Here is a 22352-nt window from a genome sequence, read left to right as displayed (position 1 = left end):
AATCGATCACTGGGTAGTGGTTAGAGGCAATTATCGTAAAGTTTTTTGCCCAGAGAAACAACAGCAAGTGCGGGTGGCTGGAGTCGAACATGCAGGCTCTCGACTGCCCAACGCGCTAACCACTCGGCCACTGCTTGCTGACTTACAGATGTTTGAATAGGCTACTATCCAGTGAGTGTGAAAAACATGACAAGCAGATGTGGCAATTATTGGTTTTGCTGGTTTTAAATCTTTATCCTCGGACTGACAAAGCCTTGATAGGTTATTCCTGGTAGTTTCGCATTCTTGCAGAGGCTCTTGACGCAGGGCCTGTTACCGAGATTGATAGAGTGAAGTTTTCCGATTGTTAAAGTATTGTTGCCGGTGAATTATTCCATTCATTAGGTGTCGCTGAATGGAGAGCAGTCCTGAAATGCGTTGCTCAAGCGCACACCCCAGTCGAACCAGCGCGCGTGATCTTGAGCCGGGCGCGTAACCACTGAGCTGACTGGGGGGGGGGGGGGGGACAACATTAATTACAGCTTTACGGTTTTGATGATCCGATGAATTTAGTCGAATAGACTACGAAGTGCGAGTCTCAAGCAAAAAGGCATGGCTTAATCATGGAACATAAAAAGCGACCAAAACAAGGTAAAGATTGCCACAATTTTTTGGGGCATGCCCTCTCTGGGTCATAGCCTATGCGAAACTGCCTGAATTGATTTCTCTCAATCCGGGAATAAACGTTTCCACAACTCACTTTTATTTTCTAATCCATTCCAACATCGGATGAAGTCAGTGACACTGCGCTCATCGTTGGTTGGTTTTTATGCTCCCACTACAAAAGCCATCGTAGTTTCAAATACGTAAGCCTATGCTAGGCTATCTTCTTTGAATTACTAACGTAGGCCTGCGGACACCCCAATTGATAAAGTAAAAGTTCCTCTTATCTACGGTAGTTAATTTCATTATTTATCAGATGCCATTAGCCTAATTGAAAAGCTGTCTTTAAAATGTATTGCTCAAAAGCTACTTAAACTGCCATTTATTTAATTACAAAGTTGTCTTGACTGTTCAACAGAGCGATTAGGAGAAGCCCGCATGATTCATAGCCCAATAAAAAAATGAACTTACGGTTTTGGCCGCTGACCGCTGTTGGCTGAAACATCTAAAAAAACTCAAAGATCAGTGCTCTGAAAGTAGTGAAATAAGGAATAGTGTAGGCCTACCGAAGGTATCCTAATCTAAGCCTTTAGGCTGCTGTAAATTGTTCAAGAACTTGACACATGCAGGCAAAGACGTTCACACGCTTTTTAAATTGTAATAAATGCAATGTTGCGTGGTTTTGTTTACAAACGAAAAGATGAAACTACACTATCAAGTGACTTTTGGGGTGTGTGCTGGAGCACAGGGATCTCTGAAGTACGGGATGGCTCACTTGTTTTTGCCCCGGACACTAGTAGGGTAGATTTTCGAAACCCTGCAAACTTGTTAATGTTCTCTTAAATTAATGTTCTAAGAGGTCAATACATAACGCTGATCCACCACATTTATTTTTTGATGTTTTGAGGGCAACTTAACTCACTTCGTCAGACCACATTGTAGAGATTATTATAAGTATATTACCAATAAGCGGTAGCAAAGTTGGCTTCCAAAGGATATAATACAATTTGCAGCAATAATGATGTAACAGTGAATGCGTGAAAGGGAAAGTTTCTTCAAATACCGGTACTACACTAAAACTAGACCGTTTTAATTTGATAATGACATTTAACACATCCAACCTTTTTGGAGAAAAAGGCTACATTTCTTTAATAAAAATAGTAAGGTGGTGTGGATACTGGATAGCCTGAACATAACAATGCTTTGACATTTCCGAAAAGGTACAAACAGTTATTGTAACTATTCACCGGATTCGTATCCCAGTCGGGTCAGGCCAGAGACTTCAAGTAGGAACATACATCAAATATCACAAGCATATAAAGTACAAACAACAGAATTCAACGGAGCACGTGGGTCAAGCAATCTACCTACTATTGTGGCTCTGCTTAAACTGATGATTGCAAAGGATCCGATATTAGTTTGCCAGACAGAACATACTGGAAACTGTGTTTATCTTGCAAATGCCGAGTTAATTCAGGGAGTGCCCCCATAGTTTGTATGCACGCTGTGAAGGTTTCGGTTGTAAGTCCAGATCTATGAGATGCTTGCCATTCTTTTAAGAGTTGTGTTGCTTCTTGCAAGTATGCCAATGCTGCATGATTTTCACCATCTACTACCTTCATCTCCATACACATTTGGTCTCTTTTTCTTAAATCTACCAAAACATAACCAGAATTATTTTGTGTATAATATAATATACTTTAGTAGACACTAATAGGGATATAAACTTACATGTTTTTGAAGTTGTGTGTAAAGTCGAATAAAATAAACAAACGTTCTCCATTCCGTGTTGGGTGATCAATGCAGTGTGACAACTTCCCATCACAAAGGTCTACAAAAAGCTTCCTAAAAATATATATATGATATCATATAATATACAATATACATACACCAGTACCAGTAGTTAGTACAGTTTATAAATTACCATAACACAACAAACTAACCCACACAGAGAAAAAGAGCATTAAAATTATGCTTATAACTGTTATCATCGGATGATGCTATGTATGCACCAAATATTAAAAGCAGTGCAACACACTGCTTTGACAAAACCAAAGTGCCAAACCACACTGGAATCATACCATATGAACACCACACTCTAGAGCAAGGGTCTCAAACACGCGGCCCGCATGCGGCCCTCGAGGACTTTTGGTGCGGCTCGCGATGCCTTTTAAACTTTGAAATAATTCATAATCACAGTACATATTTTTCTATATAGGAAGATAAAATGCTCAAAAAACCTGAAAATGCCCATCAAACTTCAGACGACTTTTTAACACTACTGTCGCGCCATTTTTGCGTACGGGAAACTCGTATTGTTACATCGCAATCACATTGCTTATTCACTCATTGTGTCATAATTGCAATGGTAACTTTGGCATTTGCTGAAGTCAATTCTTAACAGTTTAGTTTTTTCCGCGTTTTTGAAAGTTGATTGCAGGATTTTAGCTCTCCAAGTCCGTCGTTTCATTTACGTGTTTTTTCTTTTTCGTTTTTTTTTTGCGTTGGTACAGTGTTTTCCATCTCTTTGTTCTTACTAATTTTTCTTGCGATCTAACGTTCTTGGTGTGTTCTTACTACTGCACAGTATCTTTTTTATTGCGTTTTCACTGTGTTATTTTGCTTATTGGTTGGTTTTGAATCTTTACCCTCGGACTAACAAAGCCTTGATAGGTTATTCCTGGTAGTTTCGCATACTTGTAGACTTGTAGAGGCTTTTGACGCAGGCCCGGTTGCCGAGATTGATAGAGTGAAGTTTTCCGATTGTTGAAGTGTTGTTGTCGGGAATTATTCCATCCATTAGGTGTCGCTGAATGGAGAGCAGTCCTGAAATGTGTTGCTCAATTGCACACCCCGAGAGCCGAACTAGCGCCGCTTGATCTTAATTGGAGCGCGTAACCACTGAGCTCACGGAGAGACAATTGATTTATTGTGTGGTGCGGCCCTAAAGTCGATTTACAAGTGTTCTTTTGGCCCTCAGAGCAATTTGAGTTTGAGACCCTTGCTCTAAAGCAGGGGTCGGCAAACTTTCTGTACTACTGGGCCAAATCTACAAACTTTCGGTAACGTGCGGGCCGCATAAATTTCAACCTATAAACAATCGTCAGATTATCCTTAAAATCATGGCGCACCTGCAACTCCTATTCCTGTGTCTATTGCACAATGAGACGTGTTTGTTGCCGTTTTATATTTATTATCAAACACGTATTAAAACGCAATGCATTGTTTTTATTTACTTATCATTTATCAATGTGAAGGATGATGTTGTTTCTGTGTCATGGCCAAGGTGTTTAAATCAACTGGCAACTTTGTTGATGATATTTGCAATACGTCATTCAAATGACGATCTGACAGGCGAGTGCGAAGTTTATTCTTTGCGTAATTCATTTTTCAATTTTGAGAGATTTTGTAGCGTACATGGGAGTTACCGAGTAATGTCGGGAGACATGTTAAAGCGCTTTTTGTTATGATATAAAATAAATTCATGCGTAGATAATGATGAAACTTTAGTTGATGCACTAAAAGTAAGATCGTTCAAGGGCCGCAAAAAGTTTGTCCGCGGGCCGCATTTGGCCCGCGGGCCGCAGTTTGCCGACCCCTGCTCTAGAGGATAGAAATTCTAGATGCAATTAAACTTTTTAACTCCACATTTGCTATTTAAAACTCCAAATCTTTTCACATACTGTATATACATTATGTATATATATATAGTGATTTAATTCGCTCTGCTTTGCCTTTTTGCTTGGCATTGAGCACTTTTTGTAGTATTAATAGTTTTCATTGTTTTTTATGTATATATACAATATACAAATGCAGTGTCACTAACAAGCTCACTTTTGCACAAAGCCGGAAACAAATGTGAGTTGCTCAAAGGTTTTTGTAAAGAAAAAATGTTACCAAGTTAAATCATTTTCATCAAAAAATTTCAAACTCTACATTGAGATTAAAGACAAAAAGTATGGTGAGATTAGCGACAACTAACTGTCATTAGCTGCCAAAGCAAGCTAATTTCTTGCACACCAAAAATGTCAATTGTCTAAACAACAATTTCTTAAATGCTGCACATGTATCAATATAAGAACATATTTTAGCTTACCTGTTGCAAACATGATTATCTGCACATACAGCTACATGCTTTAATTTCCATACTATCAGTAATAATTACTGATGCCAGCAACTGTGGAGCATCAACGAAGTTCCCTGAGCATATCATGTAATGAAATTGCATACAATTGTCTTTCTTTATTGTAATGTACCCACTTATCAATGGTTCATCCTTTATTTTCTGCTGGAATGTTGCAAAATCATTAAATGTTTCCTGTTGTAACAGATCTTTACTCATTTTTGTTATTGCTGCATTTCCTAAGTTAAGTCTTGCAGATGCAGGTTGAGATGGGATCCCAGGCGTAGATAAATACTTACGAAGACACAGAAAAACATGTGGAACAACCATAGGTTTAAAACGTATCCGTTGCAGTTTATCAGGGGTGGCGCCGATATCGTCCCTTGCCGATATCGTCCCACCGATATCGTCCCCTCATTTATCGGTATGCGCAATTATTTACGCGACCAGAAAAAAGCGTTAAATGCGGCGGGCTGTTGGATTTCAACTCGAGCGTTAATGCCGATATCGTCTCAACGAGATTTGCAAGTATTTACACCGCCAGATAAAGCTTTATAAGCGGCGGGCTGTTGGATTTCAGCTGGAGCGTTAATGCTCATGTGTAAACATGAGTAGCCTACATTCATTAGTTTTACAAACACAAAACAAAACAATCAATACCGCACCATTTTCAAAGTCTCTGATTTTATTCGACTACATTTCCAAAATAAAAGTTGATCACTTAGGCTATTATGATTTTTTTCAGATGCTTGCGAGGCTGGGTTAACCATTTTGTTTGTGATGAGAGCACAGTATAGGCTTACTGAATTTACTGCACCACCAACTATATAAATTTGTTCACTTTCGTTTAATTGTGTGTCTGAAAATACGCTATCGTGTAATAGGTAAGCCAAATACAAAAAAGTATGATTTGAATGATGATCAAGACTTAAAAACAGCTCAGCCTAGTCTAAGCTACTAAGCCTAAGGCTGGGCTACATCCCTGATACCGTGTACAAACAATCTTTTCTGTAAAGTTACACCAAATTAACAAATCAAGCATTCAAATACACTAAATTTCTCTCTTCAAATTATAACAAAACCAGTTTTATATAAAATTAAAAATAAAATCCTAAACTCCAGGCCTAGGTCTACAGAAAAATCAAGCTAATTACTTCTGCTTGGTGTTGGTCTACATTTAGGTAAGATAAAACGCAGATTAGTTTTGGCATGGACGATTAATTATTATTGTTGTTTAAATGTGCAAATTGGTGCCAGTGAAATGGCCCTTCAGGTATTAAGTGCTTCTCCAAATAAAAACATTGTCACGCAGTTGATGGTTTGGCTTTTTGATAGTCACACTACGTTGCCCAGACAAATTCAAAAGGTCACCCATAGCGCAGTGAAATTCGGAAACCACAGTTTGAAGCAGCGGCGTAGCTACCCAATGGATCTTGTGGATAAATCCAGGGGCGGCATGTTGCTGAAGGGCTGCAAAATGTGAGAATGTTTTAAACGAACAAAGACAGTCACATTAACTTATTTTCAAAGAGACTCAGACTTAAACGACCTAAGTTAACACTGATCAAGTGAAGCCAAAAAATTACACAAGTTATGCCTCTAAACTACTTTGCAACTTTTTTAGATTGTGACTCATTATGTGGTATTTGTGACTGTATAATGATAGGCTACTCATGCTGTTGAAGTCATAATAGAATGTCTGCTGTTACTTGTGCGCTATAACAATGCTCTGTCAATTTAGCTTCGGTATAGTTAAGTTTAGATAAGTTTTCATTTTATTTCACTTTTGCGTGGAGACAAGAAGAGACCGTGAGGTCATCGAGTAACTGTCACCTTTACCACCTGTCTGTGGTAGATAGACTGGATTCCTTCATCTTCATGTGTGACCTCACCGTTGCCTTTTATATCGCAAGCTGTGAAAGAAGTTTTTTAAAACCTAAGTTGATGAAATCTTGCTTAAGATCGACTATGGGAGGAGCAGGCTATCTGCGCTAGCAATACTGTTCATTGAAAGTGATTTAGTCGAGACCTTACCTTTTGACGATATAATTTATGGATTTACATCAATGAAAGCTAGACGTATTGAATTTCGAACTGTAAATAAAATTTAACAAACACTGCTTTAATTCTTCTGTGCGTTGAGGAGCAACGCATTCTGCGATGGATACAGCGCTATATAAATACAAACATTATTATTTTTATGTGGACATAGTAGGCTACACATTGTGATGTAGGTGAATTAATCGAGTTTTTAAAGACTTCGCTGCTCAAGCGATAGAGTGACACTTTAATCTTGATCGTTTTATTGCATTTTACTTGCATGAAGTTGATAAGAGCGTAGTTCCCTTTCTTTTGCTAAAAAACACTGCTGGACAAAGTAAAATTTTTAGCAAAACCGGAGATTAGATTAAAACTAGAACTAGAGTAAACAAGTTTTTATCAGATTAAATTGGAATTAGCATCACCAACATTTTACTCTTTCATTCATCGAATTAGACAACTAGAATTATCTAGTTGTCCAAGTCTGACTTAGGCCTATTCCAGTAAAATGTTGAGCAATGCCGCCCCGTCCACTTGAAACCACAGCTATTTTAAAGGTTTAATTATGAATATAGCTATGGTAGTCTATATACCAACGGTGTTCAACCTGCGGCCGTCGATGAATAATTATGCCGCCGTTAACACGTAATTTCATAAGCATGTATAGGCGGCCGTGCCCTGTTGTTGAAATGAAAAAATTATTTTATTAAAAAAATGAAATGTATTTTAAATATAGGCTACAGGGATATCTAGAACCACTGGATACCCTTGTAATTATAGGCCTATATAAAATTTCAAATTTTAGAGCTTGAAAAACATTTTCATCATAAGTTTTTGCAGGCTAGGCTGTATTGTTAAAATCGTTTAGAGACAAAACTTTTCCTCAACACAATTTCTTTGTAACATTAGCCTACATTGCATTAAGTCTTTAAAAAGAAAAAGAACACTAGCAGAGGAGAAAAGGGTATTCAATTCCAAATGGAAGTTGGATTATTTCATGATCGAGCCGGCAGCGCATGCTATGATGTGTCTAATATGCAGTCAAGTACCGTAGTTAAAACTGTTTAAGGAGATAATGCAAAGCAGCATTTTCGTCGTCATATGTCACACAATTACGCAAAATTAGACGAGTCAAGGAAAACCTGTGTCGAAAATGTGAAAAGTGCACTTGATTATCCAATGTTGCGAGAATTGGCAAGAGAAACTTTTGTTCTTTTCGGAAGCACTTAGTCTTAGGCTATGTGTGCGAGTCTGCCTTTTCACAAGTAGTACCTGAAAAAGGAGTACCGTAGCCTACCGAACGCGATTGTTGGACGGAAACCTGGAGTCTCAAGTACGACTGTATCTCGCGAGGTTCCCAACTTAGCAATTTTATCTTCTCATATGCAAAATCAAGGGAGTCACTAGTTGCAATGTCGCAGACGGAATAAATTCATTTCAAAAGTGTTTGATATTTCATAGCACTATTAGGTATAACCGTATAAGTATGATAAGTTTAGTAAATATTAACGAATAAATTCTTCTCTTAAATAACGCAAATTAAAAAATCCCGTTTAAAACTCTCTAGCAGCCGTGTTTTGCAGAATTAATTTGAATGCGGCCGGCAATAGCAAAAAGGTTGCGCACCCCTGGTCCTACTATCGAAAAAGAAACATAGTAGTCCTGTTTATGAATTGTTCAACAAAGCAACCTCTTTTCCAAGCTAAAACAAAGAATTAGGTGCCAAATCATAGAGAAAAATGTGTAATTGCAGGCAAACTAAGCAGAATAATCCCTGGTGAGATCGCAATGCTTTTGTGTGGATCTATTTTAATTACATCTGGTTGTCTGGCACCTAGTGTGAAAAAAGACACGAAGCTGTGTTAATTATTTTAGCTTGAAAAAAACGGGCAAGACATCCTTATAAAAAGCTGTGGATCTACCTACTACACTTTATTAAAATCGGTTTCAATCGTTCGACAACTACTCGCCGAAATGTCAGATATTTGCCCTGTCTGTTCTAACTCTGTTCGTCCTCGACAAGAAGCACTCCAATGCGACTCATGTCAGAAATGGCAGCATCGTATCTGTAAAACAGGAATATCACGGAATATGTACCGCAGTTTAGTAAAAGAAACAACGAAGTTGGAGTATTGGTATTGCATCATATGTTCTAATAAAAAGGTACGTAAGTTGATATATGACGAAAATTAGGCAATTTTGACATGTGGGGGAACCGACGGATTTTTTTTACGATTTTTTTTACGATATTTTTTTGGATTTTTACCTACATTGAGTGCATTGTTAAATAGGCAAAAGTTGAGGTTCTGGCAACACTGTTCTCAAGGGACGATATCGACATGGGGACGATATCGACCTGGGACGATATCGGTGGGACGATGTGTTCAGGGGACGATATCGGTGGCATTCGTTTATCAGACTTGCGAGTAATCTTTCGACTCTTTTTTGTATCATGAGAAGTGGTAATGAAATCATCATTATTGAAATGTTTTGCACACACTCTATGTTTTTCTGTTGCATTCCAATCTTGACGAGAAATTGCTCTAATCCACTTTCGTTGTAGAATTTTACCAGCTGGAAATTTGAACAATGCGATTTTTTCAGTGGTGGTTGGTTTAGTTGTTTTATATCCAGTTTTAAATTTTGGAATACAGCAAGTAAACACCATGGTATCTAAACACTGGCATAACAGCACTATCCTTAGTTGTATATATTTACTTAGACATTAAGCAAAAATTATTAACCTAATAAAATCGTGTAAAGTAACTGATAGGCTAGGGATATAACGTACATTGAAGGCAGTGGCTATTTGACCGGCTCCGGTCTTTTAATCTGAAACACTATTTGACTGATTATGATGTATTCTTTTTCTCTTTTAAAAGCAAAGGACGAGAGAAGAAAAAAGTGCACTGTTTTTATCTTGTAGTGCATAGCCTAACTGTAATGCTTAAATTCACTTGATATTGCTATTGTTGCACAGCGACATTGATAGTTCAACCAAAAAAACAGCTAAAACCTTGCAATTAAATATAAGTTGACTACAGTACAAAAAAAAACACTTTACCATTATGAGAACCTGCAAAAAAAGTATAGCCTACTGGAGTAAAACTTCTAAGGTACCGTATGTAGCCTGATAGGTGAAAGGCAACATTGCTGATCAAAAGTTTACAAAATTATTAGAAAGTTTACCAGAACTGGAGAAACAGTAGGCTACGGTACCCAACCCAACACATGTTTATTGCTGATGTAAAAGAGATGACCATGACTACAATCTATGCTTAAAATAACCTGTTTGTACCAGCTAGTGAAGTAATAATAGCACTTGCCACTGAAACAGCTAGAAACAGATTTAAGTTAGCTTGAAAATCATAAGCTTAAAAGTCATCTCTCAGTCAGTAGGGTAGCAATTGGTCTTCAGCTAAGTCTCTTAAACTGAGAACCACCACGTTATTGCTTGTACTCATATGTTAGGAATACCATCTGTTATAATAAAATTACACATCATGAGGATTCATCACTTGCTTGCAAAAAACAGACCACTACCGACCTCAAAGAATCACATTCATAATTCTCAAAAACACCACCGTCATTCTGGCAGAATATTTTTTTGGCTTTCCGCCTAAAAAAGTTATCCGTGAATAAGTGCGAGGCATAAAATGCGACCAGACATACATTCGAAAAATGTTAAATAAAACATCTTGGAATAAAACTATAATCCGCAATACGTGCCACTTAAATTTTACATGCATCGGATTTAGTATTAAATTACCTTTCCAGGGATGTGCACCAATAGGTGCGCATTTGGAAGGAACTCCCAGCAGAACGCTTCAAAGATGCTGGAAGATATATTTACGATAAACATTAAAATAATACGATTTTTGCATAATAAACACCACTCAAACATCTTGGAATAAAACTATAATCCGCAATACGTGCCACTTAAATTTTACATGCATCGGATTTAGTATTAAATTACCTATCCAGGGATGTGCACCAATAGGTGCGCATTTGGAAGGAACTCCCAGCAGAACGCTTCAAAGATGGAGGATATATTTACGATAAACATTAAAATAATACGATTTTTGCATAATAAACACCACTCAAACATCTTGGAATAAAACTATAATCCGCAACACGTGCCACTTAAATTTTACATGTATCGGATTCAGTATTAAATTACCTTTCCAGGGATGTGCACCAATAGGTGCGCATTTGGAAGGAACTCCCAGCAGAACGCTTCAAAGATGCTGGAGGATATATTTACGATAAACATTAAAATAATACGATTTTTGCATAATAAACACCACTTAAACATCTTGGAATAAAACTATAATCCGCAGTACGTGCTACTTAAATTTTACATGCATCGGATTCAGTATTAAATTACCTATCCAGGGATGTGCACCAATAGGTGCGCATTTGGAAGGAACTCCCAGCAGAACGCTTCAAAGATGGAGGATGTATTTACGATAAACATTAAAATAATACGATTTTTGCATAATAAACACCACTCAAACATCTTGGAATAAAACTATAATCCGCAACACGTGCCACTTAAATTTTACATGCATCGGATTCAGTATTAAATTACCTTTCCAGGGATGTGCACCAATAAGTACGCATTTGGAAGGAACTCCCAGCAGAACGCTTCAAAGATGCTGGAGGATATATTTACGATAAACATTAAAATAATACGATTTTTGCATAATAAACACCACTCAAACATCTTGGAATAAAACTATAATCCGCAATACGTGCCACTTAAATTTTACATGCATCGGATTCAGTATTAAATTACCTATCCAGGGATGTGCACCAATAGGTGCGCATTTGGAAGGAATTTCCAGCAGAACGCTTCAAAGATGCTGGAGGATATATTTACGATAAACATTAAAATAATACGATTTTTGCATAATAAACACCACTCAAACATCTTGGAATAAAACTATAATCCGCAATACGTGCCACTTAAATTTTACATGCATCGGATTTAGTATTAAATTACCTTTCCAGGGATGTGCACCAATAGGTGCGCATTTGGAAGAAACTCCCAGCAGAACGCTTCAAAGATGGAGGATATATTTACGATAAACATTAAAATAATACGATTTTTGCATAATAAACACCACTCAAACATCTTGGAATAAAACTATAATCCGCAACACGTGCCACTTAAATTTTACATGCATCGGATTCAGTATTAAATTACCTATCCAAGGATGTGCACCAATAGGTGCGCATTTGGAAGGAACTCCCAGCAGAACGCTTCAAAGATGCTGGAAGATTTATTTACGATAAACATTAAAATAATACGATTTTTGCATAATAAACACCACTCAAACATCTTGGAATAAAACTATAATCCGCAACACGTGCCACTTAAATTTTACATGCATCGGATTCAGTATTAAATTACCTTTCCAGGGATGTGCACCAATAGGTGCGCATTTGGAAGGTAATTTAATACTGAATCCGATGCATGTAAAATTTAAGTGGCACGTGTTGCGGATTATAGTTTTATTCCAAGATGTTTGAGTGGTGTTTATTATGCAAAAATTGTATTATTTTAATGTTTATCGTAAATATATCCTCCATCTTTAAAGCGTTCTGCTGGGAGTTCCTTCCAAATGCGCACCTATTGGTGCACATCCCGGGAAAGGTAATTTAATACTGAATCCAATGTATGTAAAATTTAAGTGGCACGTGTTGCGGATTATAGTTTTATTCCAAGATGTTTGAGTGGTGTTTATTATGCAAAAATCGTATTATTTTATTGTTTATCGTAAATATATTCTCCATCTTTAAAGCGTTCTGCTGGGAGTTCCTTCCAAATGCCCACTTATTGGTGCACATCCCGGGAAAGGTAATTTAATACTGAATCCGATGCATGTAAAATTTAAGTGGCACGTGTTGCGGATTATAGTTTTATTCCAAGATGTTTGAGTGGTGTTTATTATGCAAAAATCGTATTATTTTAATGTTTATCGTAAATATATCCTCCAGCATCTTTAAAGCGTTCTGCTGGGAGTTCCTTCCAAATGCCCACCTATTGGTGCACATCCCGGGAAAGGTAATTTAATACTGAATCCGATGTATGTAAAATTTAAGTGGCACGTGTTGCGGATTATAGTTTTATTCCAAGATGTTTGAGTGGTGTTTATTATGCAAAAATTGTACTATTTTAATGTTTATCGTAAATATATCCTCCATCTTTAAAGCGTTCTGCTGGGAGTTCCTTCCAAATGCGCACCTATTGGTGCACATCCCCGGGAAAGGTAATTTAATACTAAATCCGATGCATGTAAAATTTAAGTGGCACGTGTTGCGGATTATAGTTTTATTCCAAGATGTTTGAGTGGTGTTTATTATGCAAAAATCGTATTATTTTAATGTTTATCGTAAATATATCCTCCATCTTTGAAGCGTTCTGCTGGGAGTTCCTTCCAAATGCGCACCTATTGGTGCACATCCCTGGAAAGGTAATTTAATACTGAATCCGATGCATGTAAAATTTAAGTGGCACGTGTTGCGGATTATAGTTTTATTCCAAGATGTTTGAGTGGTGTTTATTATGCAAAAATCGTATTATTTTAATGTTTATCGTAAATATATCCTCCAACATCTTTGAAGCAAGCATTCTGCTGGGAGTTCCTTCCAAATGCGCACCTATTGGTGCACATCCCTGGAAAGGTAATTTAATACTGAATCCGATGCATGTAAAATTTAAGTGGCACGTATTGCGGATTATAGTTTTATTCCAAGATGTTTGAGTGGTGTTTATTATGCAAAAATTGTATTATTTTAATGTTTATCGTAAATATATCCTCCATCTTTGAAGCGTTCTGCTGGGAGTTTCTTCCAAATGCGCACCTATTGGTGCACATCCCTGGATAGGTAATTTAATACTGAATCCGATGCATGTAAAATTTAAGTGGCACGTATTGCGGATTATAGTTTTATTTCAAAATGTTTGAGTGGTGTTTATTATGCAAAAATCGTATTATTTTAATGTTTATCGTAAATATATCCTCCATCTTTGAAGCGTTCTGCTGGGAGTTCCTTCCAAATGCGCACCTATTGGTGCACATCCCTGGAAAGGTAATTTAATACTGAATCCGATGCATGTAAAATTTAAGTGGCACGTATTGCGGATTATAGTTTTGTTCCAAGATGTTTGAGTGGTGTTTATTATGCAAAAATCGTATTATTTTAATGTTTATCGTAAATATATCCTCCATCTTTAAAGCGTTCTGCTGGGAGTTCCTTCCAAATGCGCACCTATTGGTGCACATCCCTGGATAGGTAATTTAATACTGAATCCGATGCATGTAAAATTTAAGTGGCACGTATTGCGGATTATAGTTTTATTCCAAGATGTTTGAGTGGTGTTTATTATGCAAAAATCGTATTATTTTAATGTTTATCGTAAATATATCCTCCAGCATCTTTGAAGCGTTCTGCTGGGAGTTCCTTCCAAATGCGCACCTATTGGTGCACATCCCTGGAAAGGTAATTTAATACTGAATCCGATGCATGTAAAATTTAAGTGGCACGTGTTGCGGATTATAGTTTTATTCCAAGATGTTTGAGTGGTGTTTATTATGCAAAAATCGTATTATTTTAATGTTTATCGTAAATATATCCTCCATCTTTGAAGCGTTCTGCTGGGAGTTCCTTCCAAATGCGCACCTATTGGTGCACATCCCGGAAAAGGTAATTTAATACTGAATCCGATGCATGTAAAATTTAAGTGGCACGTATTGCGGATTATAGTTTTATTCCAAGATGTTTGAGTGGTGTTTATTATGCAAAAATCGTATTATTTTAATGTTTATCGTAAATATATCTTCCAGCATCTTTGAAGCGTTCTGCTGGGAGTTCCTTCCAAATGCGCACCTATTGGTGCACATCCCTGGAAAGGTAATTTAATACTAAATCCGATGCATGTAAAATTTAAGTGGCACGTATTGCGGATTATAGTTTTATTCCAAGATGTTTTATTTAACATTTTTCGAATGTATGTCTGGTCGCATTTTATGCCTCGCACTTATTCACGGATAACTTTTTTAGGCGGAAAGCCAAAAAATTATTCTGCCAGAATGACGGTGGTATTCTGAGGTCCCTGGCTGGAGCAACGCATTTCAAGGACTATTCTCTATTCAGCTGCACCTGATGGATAAAATAATTCACAGACAAAAACTCGGTAACCGGGCTTGTGTCAGTGTTTCAAAACCTCTACAGTCTACAAGTACTGAAGTACAGGATTAAGCTCTCAAACAAGCCTTAGGCTATCAGTCAGTTATATTCTTTGAATAATGTTGTACAATGTGGAGTCCTTTTGTCTGTGATATTGTGGAATTGCTTCTCTCTCATATTTATATTTGTATTAAACTTTATACTAACAAATTTTTGGTTATTCATATAATACATAATGAAAAAAATATGATGGCATTAGTATGTCATTTGATGTCATTGATCTATTTTTAAATCAAACGAAATATTTTCCCGTTTTTAGATGTTTCAGCGAAAACTGCGGAAAAATGTTTGTGGAAACTGCGATCAGCGAGGGTTAGAGCATAGATTACTCTATAGTTAGGGTAAAGGTTAGCGGAAACTGCGGGAAAATGTTTGTGGAAACTGCGATCAGTGAGGGTTAGGGTTAGAGCATAGATTACTCTATGGTTAGAACTAGGGTTAGCGGAAACTGCGGAAAAATGTTTGCGGACACTGTGATCAGCGGACTTCGGCTTTGAGCTATTTTTTCTCTCGATCTTTTCAGGGGAAAAATTTTAAAATGATTGCGGAAACTGGGATCAGCGACTTCGGCTTTTTTTAATTTTTTCTATCTTTTCAAGGTACGGTACGAACTGACGGTCCGAACTGTTCATGGTACGAACTAGGTTGCATTCATCAACATGACATATGAGTACTTATTGGTAATTCCGCTAGACTTAAAATGAGTCATTCATCGCGACTTATGAGTGGTTTGGCCAGATGTATGAGTGATTTAGTCAAACTTATGGATAATTAGGCGTGGCTTATGTGTAGTTATGATGAAATATATTCCGCCAGACTTGATACCATAGTAATGTAAACATATAAATTAGGGTGGTCTTTATTTGCTGCTTTTACATTTTTAAACGGGCACCCTCTGAAATAGTTCCAAATTGGTTAAAATGAAAACCTCAATTTTTTTTAATCAAAGGCAGGTATGCTCAAAGACCTTGAATTTTTTCTACATTTTCAATTGTCCTATTTTATTCAAACATGTTTACAGTGCAGAAGTCAATTATTGTGATGGTTCCTCAGCTCTCTTTAAGCCATGGCACTCCAAGCATCATAGCATTAACTTTCCTCAGGGTGCAACCTAGTTCGTACCCTGAAAAGATCAAGAGAAAAGAATAAAGCCGAAGTCGCTGATCACAGTTTCCGCAAACATTTTAAAATTTTCCCCCTGAAAAGATCGAGAGAAAAAATAGAACAAAGCCGAACGGCGAAGACGCTGATCAGAGTTTCCGTTTTTCTGCAAAGATTTTAAAATTTCTGGTAATGATCCTAAGAGTTTGCCGAAGTCGCTGATCGCAGTTTCAGCAAACATTTTAAAAGTGTTAGGATTTAGGGTTAGGAAAAGATCGAGAAGAAAAAATTAAAAATAGCCGAAGTCGCTGATTGGAGTTTCGGCAAACAAACAAACTGAAAAGCTCGAGAGAAAAAACAAAAACGAAGTCGCTGATCGCAGTTTCTGTTTTTCCGCAGTTTCCGCAAACATTTTAAAATTTCTGGTAATGATCCTAAGAGCTTGCCGAAGTCGCTGATCGCAGTTTCTGCCAACGTTTTAAAAGGGTTAGGGTTAGGAAACAATCGAGAGAAAAAAATTTAAAAAAAGCTGAAGTCGCTGATTGGAGTTTCCGCAAACAAACAAACTGAAAACATCGAGAGAAAAAAATAGAATCGTTTTTCCGCAGTTTCCGCAAACATTTTAAAATTTCCAGTAATGATCCTAAGAGTTTGTCGAAGTCGCTGATTGCAGCTACCGCAAACATTTTAAAAGGGTTTAGGGTTGATCGGAGTTTCCGCTAACATTTTAAAATTTCCGGTAATGATCCTAAGAGTTTTTATTTGTTTGAGGAAACTGCGATCAGCGACTTCGGCTTTTTTTAATTTTTTCGAAGGGTACAAACTGTTTAGGGTACAGTACGAACTAGGTTGCATCCCTTTCCTCAAGCCCAGAAATAAGTTTTAGTGCAATGTTTGCATGCCTTATGAAGAACTCAGAACTTATCTTAATCTTCCAGCTTCATGTCAAAGTAATAAGTTTAGAAACCTCTTCGATGAAATCACTCAGACTGTAACACTTCTTCTTCGACATATATATATATATACTTGTCACAAATGTATCTAGATTGTTAGGACAGCATCCTACATATCATAAGCATATTTTACTAGCCTATATATCATTAGCCGCATATAGCTCAGAATGAAATTAAGAAAAGGGTAGGCATAAGCAATGGCTTGGAATTATATGTTACTGGTACAAGTGGTCATTCTACTTCAATTGCTGTCTCTCACATATACAACGAATTTATTTTCAACTATAGATAAAAAAACATAACTTGTTCAATATTTCTTGACCTTGCAAAAGCATTTGATACAGTAAATCATGATATCCTGATCAAGAAATTATGAAGATATGGAATACGTGGAGTCGTGGACTACCTTTGCAACTATTAGAAAGTTATCTCACACACAGAAAGCAATACACAATAATTAATGGTATGGCATCAGGTTTGCGAAGTGTAACATGTGGTGTTCCACAGGGTTCTACACTTGGACCGTTGTTATTCATTATTTATTTAAATGATCTTCCTTCCATTTCGTCTTTTCAAGTGAGCCTTTTTGCTGATGACACCAATTTAACTATGTCCAACAAAAATCTTTCTTCTCTAGAACAAAATGTCAATACAGAATTGATCAAAATTGACAACTGGATGAAAATGAACAAGCTCTCCATTAACTACAACAAAACTGAGTACGTGATACTAACTAAACAAAAGCTTAATGTAAAGAATAAAGATGCACGTTACGATAAACGGAAATGAATTGCAAAGAAAAAAGTGTATTAAATATCTTGGTGTATTAATTGATGACTCCCTCAACTGGAAATGTCACATTCAAGATGTTTGTAAAAAACTTACTAGACGCTCCTGGGCCATTCTTCAACTTAGAAATTATGTGGATACTAATACTCTGAAAACTGTGTATTACAGTCTTATATATTCTCATCTTCAATACTGCATATCCAGCTGGGGTGGAGCCTGTGACAGTGTGACAGTGCACTGGATCACTTATTTAAGCTACATAAAAGAGTTGTTAGAATCATGACATTCAGCAACTATACAGCTCACACATTGCAACTTTTCCATAAACTACAGCTGTTAAATATACAAAAAATTTATAAACTAGAGATAGCAAAATACATGCACAGAGTCCATTTAAATTTATTACCAGAAACAGAATGTGATATCTTCCGCAGACCTTCGGAATCCCACTCACACAATACTCGCCAATCATCCAGTAATAACTATTTTATATATATCAAGGGTGCGTACTGAATTGGGTAAAAAGCAGATTAAAAAGAAAAAAGAGGGTAAAAAGAAACTGACTGCCTGACTGACAAGTATCAATTCGAATAGGCCTGCCTTTTTAATATCAAAGTTGCATTCATAACCACATGATTTTCAATTTGTTTATCTACGTGTTGTAGGCCTACCACGATTCTCAGCCTTTTTCATTGAACATTTATGTCTCACTTTTATTCTTCACAGTTCATCTTGTCCCTTGCTTGTGTTTTAAACTTTTTACAATAATGACCAAATGAACTAGACAAATGTAATTATGGCATCACAGTGATAAACAAGGTAGGCTACTAAAATGAGTGATTTTAATCATAGAAAAGCTCTCGCGTAACGATTTCAAAAATTATTAGTCAAATATCTCAAAAACTAGAGGCAATTAGAAGAAAAATAAATGCATTTTTGGAATCATGTAAAGAATTATGAACTAGATGATTTTACATTGAGAACCTGTTTTGTTTTTAGTATTTGTATACATGTTTTTGAAACACTTATTTAAACATAATATGGTTGTGATATTGCAATAGGCAATGATACCAATTTCATATCAGATTGAAAGTATGAAATGAATAAAAAAACATTAATCAGCTGCTCACTGTTAATGAAGATTAGGCTCATTTCAGCAGGCCATAGCCCTAAGAAATAGGGGAGCAAGTCTTTTAGGCGCTGACAATTAGGCGCTGGCCTAATAGGCGCGCACACTGTGGCGTCTGGATATTTAGGTGCGGAGCACTGTGGCGCCCGGTCATTTAGGTGCTATTCCTAATAAAGTCTGTAGATTGTAACAGCTTGGCAGATTGTAACATTTCTTTCTAGAGTAGCATACTGTTAATCATGAGAGAAATCAAGGGCTACAGTCGAAGGGCCGCCACTCTGCTGTCGACACCATGCCTTTAAGTGTCTTGCCAAAGATACAGTCACATGTTGTTGAGGTTGAGCCTTGTCAAACCAACAACATGTGACTGTATCCCATTGAACATCTTACCAGTGCTCTCACCACTCGGCTATGTCGGAATAGCCTTAAATTGATTTGGTGATTTCTTCAATCCAGTGACTGTTTCTGTTTAATTAGAGAGTTTTTAGGGATGATTTGGGTAGCCGAGATGGTTTTTGTGTTTACCTTCCCATACCCATGCAAATGAGAAAGTTATTGTTTCAGTAAAGTAAATGTAAATTAGCTGATATCTTGCAAGTATAGGCTATAGCAATATCTAACAACTTCAGTTAAGACATTTTCGCTGAGACTTCCACTGATTAACCACTATTGATAGGCACGAAACGCTGTTTGACAACTAGGAATGGGCAATTCAGCATACCGAATCCTAAACTATCCGAATCCAAACCGGCAATAAAACCGGGTAATAAGATTCGGTTTTAAAGATATACATAAGTCTTGTGCAAGCCGTCAGCTTGAGACAGTGAACTGAAAAAAAGTGTGGTTTCCTCACGTTTTTCTTTCCGCTGACACCATCCGCACTTTCAAAAACATTTCGCACGCGTTGTGCGCGCACGGCGCAAGCAACCCTCCGTCACTCGCTCGCATGAGCAATCAAACAAACTAAACGCGCAATTTTCTTCACGCTTTGTACACATGCACAATCGTGCAATGCTTTTTTTCAATCCACGTGCGTATGCGACTCTGCAATAGTTTGACTGACGGGCGTAACAACATTGAGCAGATGCCCCTGCTAAAGGAGTTGGCTCTGAAATATCTCAGCATACCTGCCACATCAGCATCTTCCGAGCAATGCTTTTCCACTGCGCGGGCTTGACGTTAACTAAGCTGCGCTCCGTTCAGCGTTGACAGATGGAGTAATACTGTAGAGTATCAAATTAAAAATTTCTGGTGAAATTCAGAGGTCTTTATTGCCAAGCTTTTTGACCTTGGAACCAGATAACTTTTTGGTGAAATTTTCCCCACTCAATTTTTTCAAGAAAGTTTTTTCAATTTTTTTTAAACTTTTTAGCAAATAATCCCTGCTCGTATAGAAAACGTTTTTCAAGAGGTTTGCGTATGTGTGATGGCAGTGTCCTATGTTTTAAAAGCTATTTGTATTTTTGGCAAAATTGCTTTATTTAGGGTGTTTTAAATATGTGGTGAAATTTTAGTTACTTTTTGGTGCCAAGCGGCTTCCATCATCTGGCAACACTACTCCCGTTTGGCTGGCAGTCATTCAGAATGCCTTAATGTGTTGCATTGCAACAAACATTTACTTTGATTGTGTAGCTTTTGTGTCTGAAATTTTTACTTTTTGCATTGCTGGAGCCTGGAAGTTAATAGGATTCGGTGTTCTGGATTCGGTTTAGTATTCTGGAATAGTGAATTATTCTGAATTGCCCATCCTTATTGACAACTGGTTGCAAGTATAGAATCCGCCACCCTTGTCAACAAGACGTCACAAAACGGACGCAACTACTACATAAAGGGTGAAAAAAAGGATGCTGAAAAGCGGCGGAATGAAGGTGATAAAGCGGAATGGATATGGATTTTTTGACAATTTTACTGTCTTCTTACAATAAAAACATTAAACCAACGCCGAGTGTTAAATATAACTACCTAGAATGACATAAAATTTACCAAATTGCATCAATTCAGCTAAAAATTTACCGAATTAAACTTTAAAAATAAAAATAAGAAACGTTTGCAACTAAATGTGTTGTAGCTATCTAATTTCAGCTCGCATTTTAACTTTTACAATAAAAGTAGCCTACCAATCTAACGCAACTGCAAAGAGTATGTCTTGCTTTATGCACCTGGAAAGTTTCAGGTTTATATCTTATCTACAAAATGGGCAATCGTCGTTCAAACGTAGCCGCTCGGCGACACTTTATCCCAATGCATTGTAAAGGCGAATCGATCCTTATTCAGTATAAGCCACCCCCTGTTTGCAGTGATCGTTAAATAGTGCTTCCACTAAACTTGCTGTAGTTTTCTCGTTTCTGCTCGGATTTTAACAATTTTGCCATTGTTGGAAAGCACAATCATACATCTACACGAATCAATTAAACAGTAGCACAAAATAGGTACTAGCTTTATTTTGTGATAACTTAAACTTCACCAACTTGTACCGATTCTGAGCAATTTAATTTTTGCAATAAAATAATTAAATCTTTGCAAACTAAAAGAATATGTCTTGCTTTATGCACATGAAAACTTTCAGGTTTATATCTTATCCACAAAACTGGCAATCGTCGTTCAAACGTAGACGCTCGGCGACACTTTTTTTCAATGCATTGTAAAGGCAAATCGATCCTTATTCAGTACACGCCACCCCCTGTTTGCAGTGATCGGTAAATAGTGCTTCTACTAAACTTGCTGTAGTTTTCTCGTTTCTGCTCGGATTTTAACAGATTTGCCATCGTTGGAAAGCACAATCATACATCTACCCCAATCAATTGGCTACAAATCCAAAACAAGTACTATCTTTATCTTGTAATAACTTAAACTTCACCAACTTGCACCAATTCTCAGCAATTTAATTTTTACAATAAAATTATTAATATTCTGCAAATGGAAAGAGTATGTCTTGCTTTATTCACCTGAAAAGTTTCAGGTTTATATTTTATCTACCAAACGAGCAATCGTCGTTCAAACTTAACCGCCCAGCGAAGCTTTTTTTCAATGCATTGTAAAGGCGAATCGATCCTTATTCAGTATACGCCACCCCCTGTTTGCAGTGATCGGTAAATAGTGCTTCCACTAAACTTGCTGTAGTTTTCTCGTTTCTGCTCGGATTTTAACAATTTTGCCATTGTTGGAAAGCACGATCATACATCTACACGAATCAATTCAACAGTAGCACAAAATAGGTACTAGCTTTATCTTGTGATAACTTAAACTTCACCAACTTGTTACAATTCTGAGCAATTTAATTTTTGCAATAAAATCATTAAATCTTTGCAAACTAAAACAA

The sequence above is a fragment of the Aplidium turbinatum genome, chromosome 11, assembly GCF_918807975.1.
Source record: "Aplidium turbinatum chromosome 11, kaAplTurb1.1, whole genome shotgun sequence".
Classification (NCBI taxonomy): Eukaryota; Metazoa; Chordata; class Ascidiacea; order Aplousobranchia; family Polyclinidae; genus Aplidium; species Aplidium turbinatum.
This window is presented reverse-complemented; position numbering follows the sequence as displayed.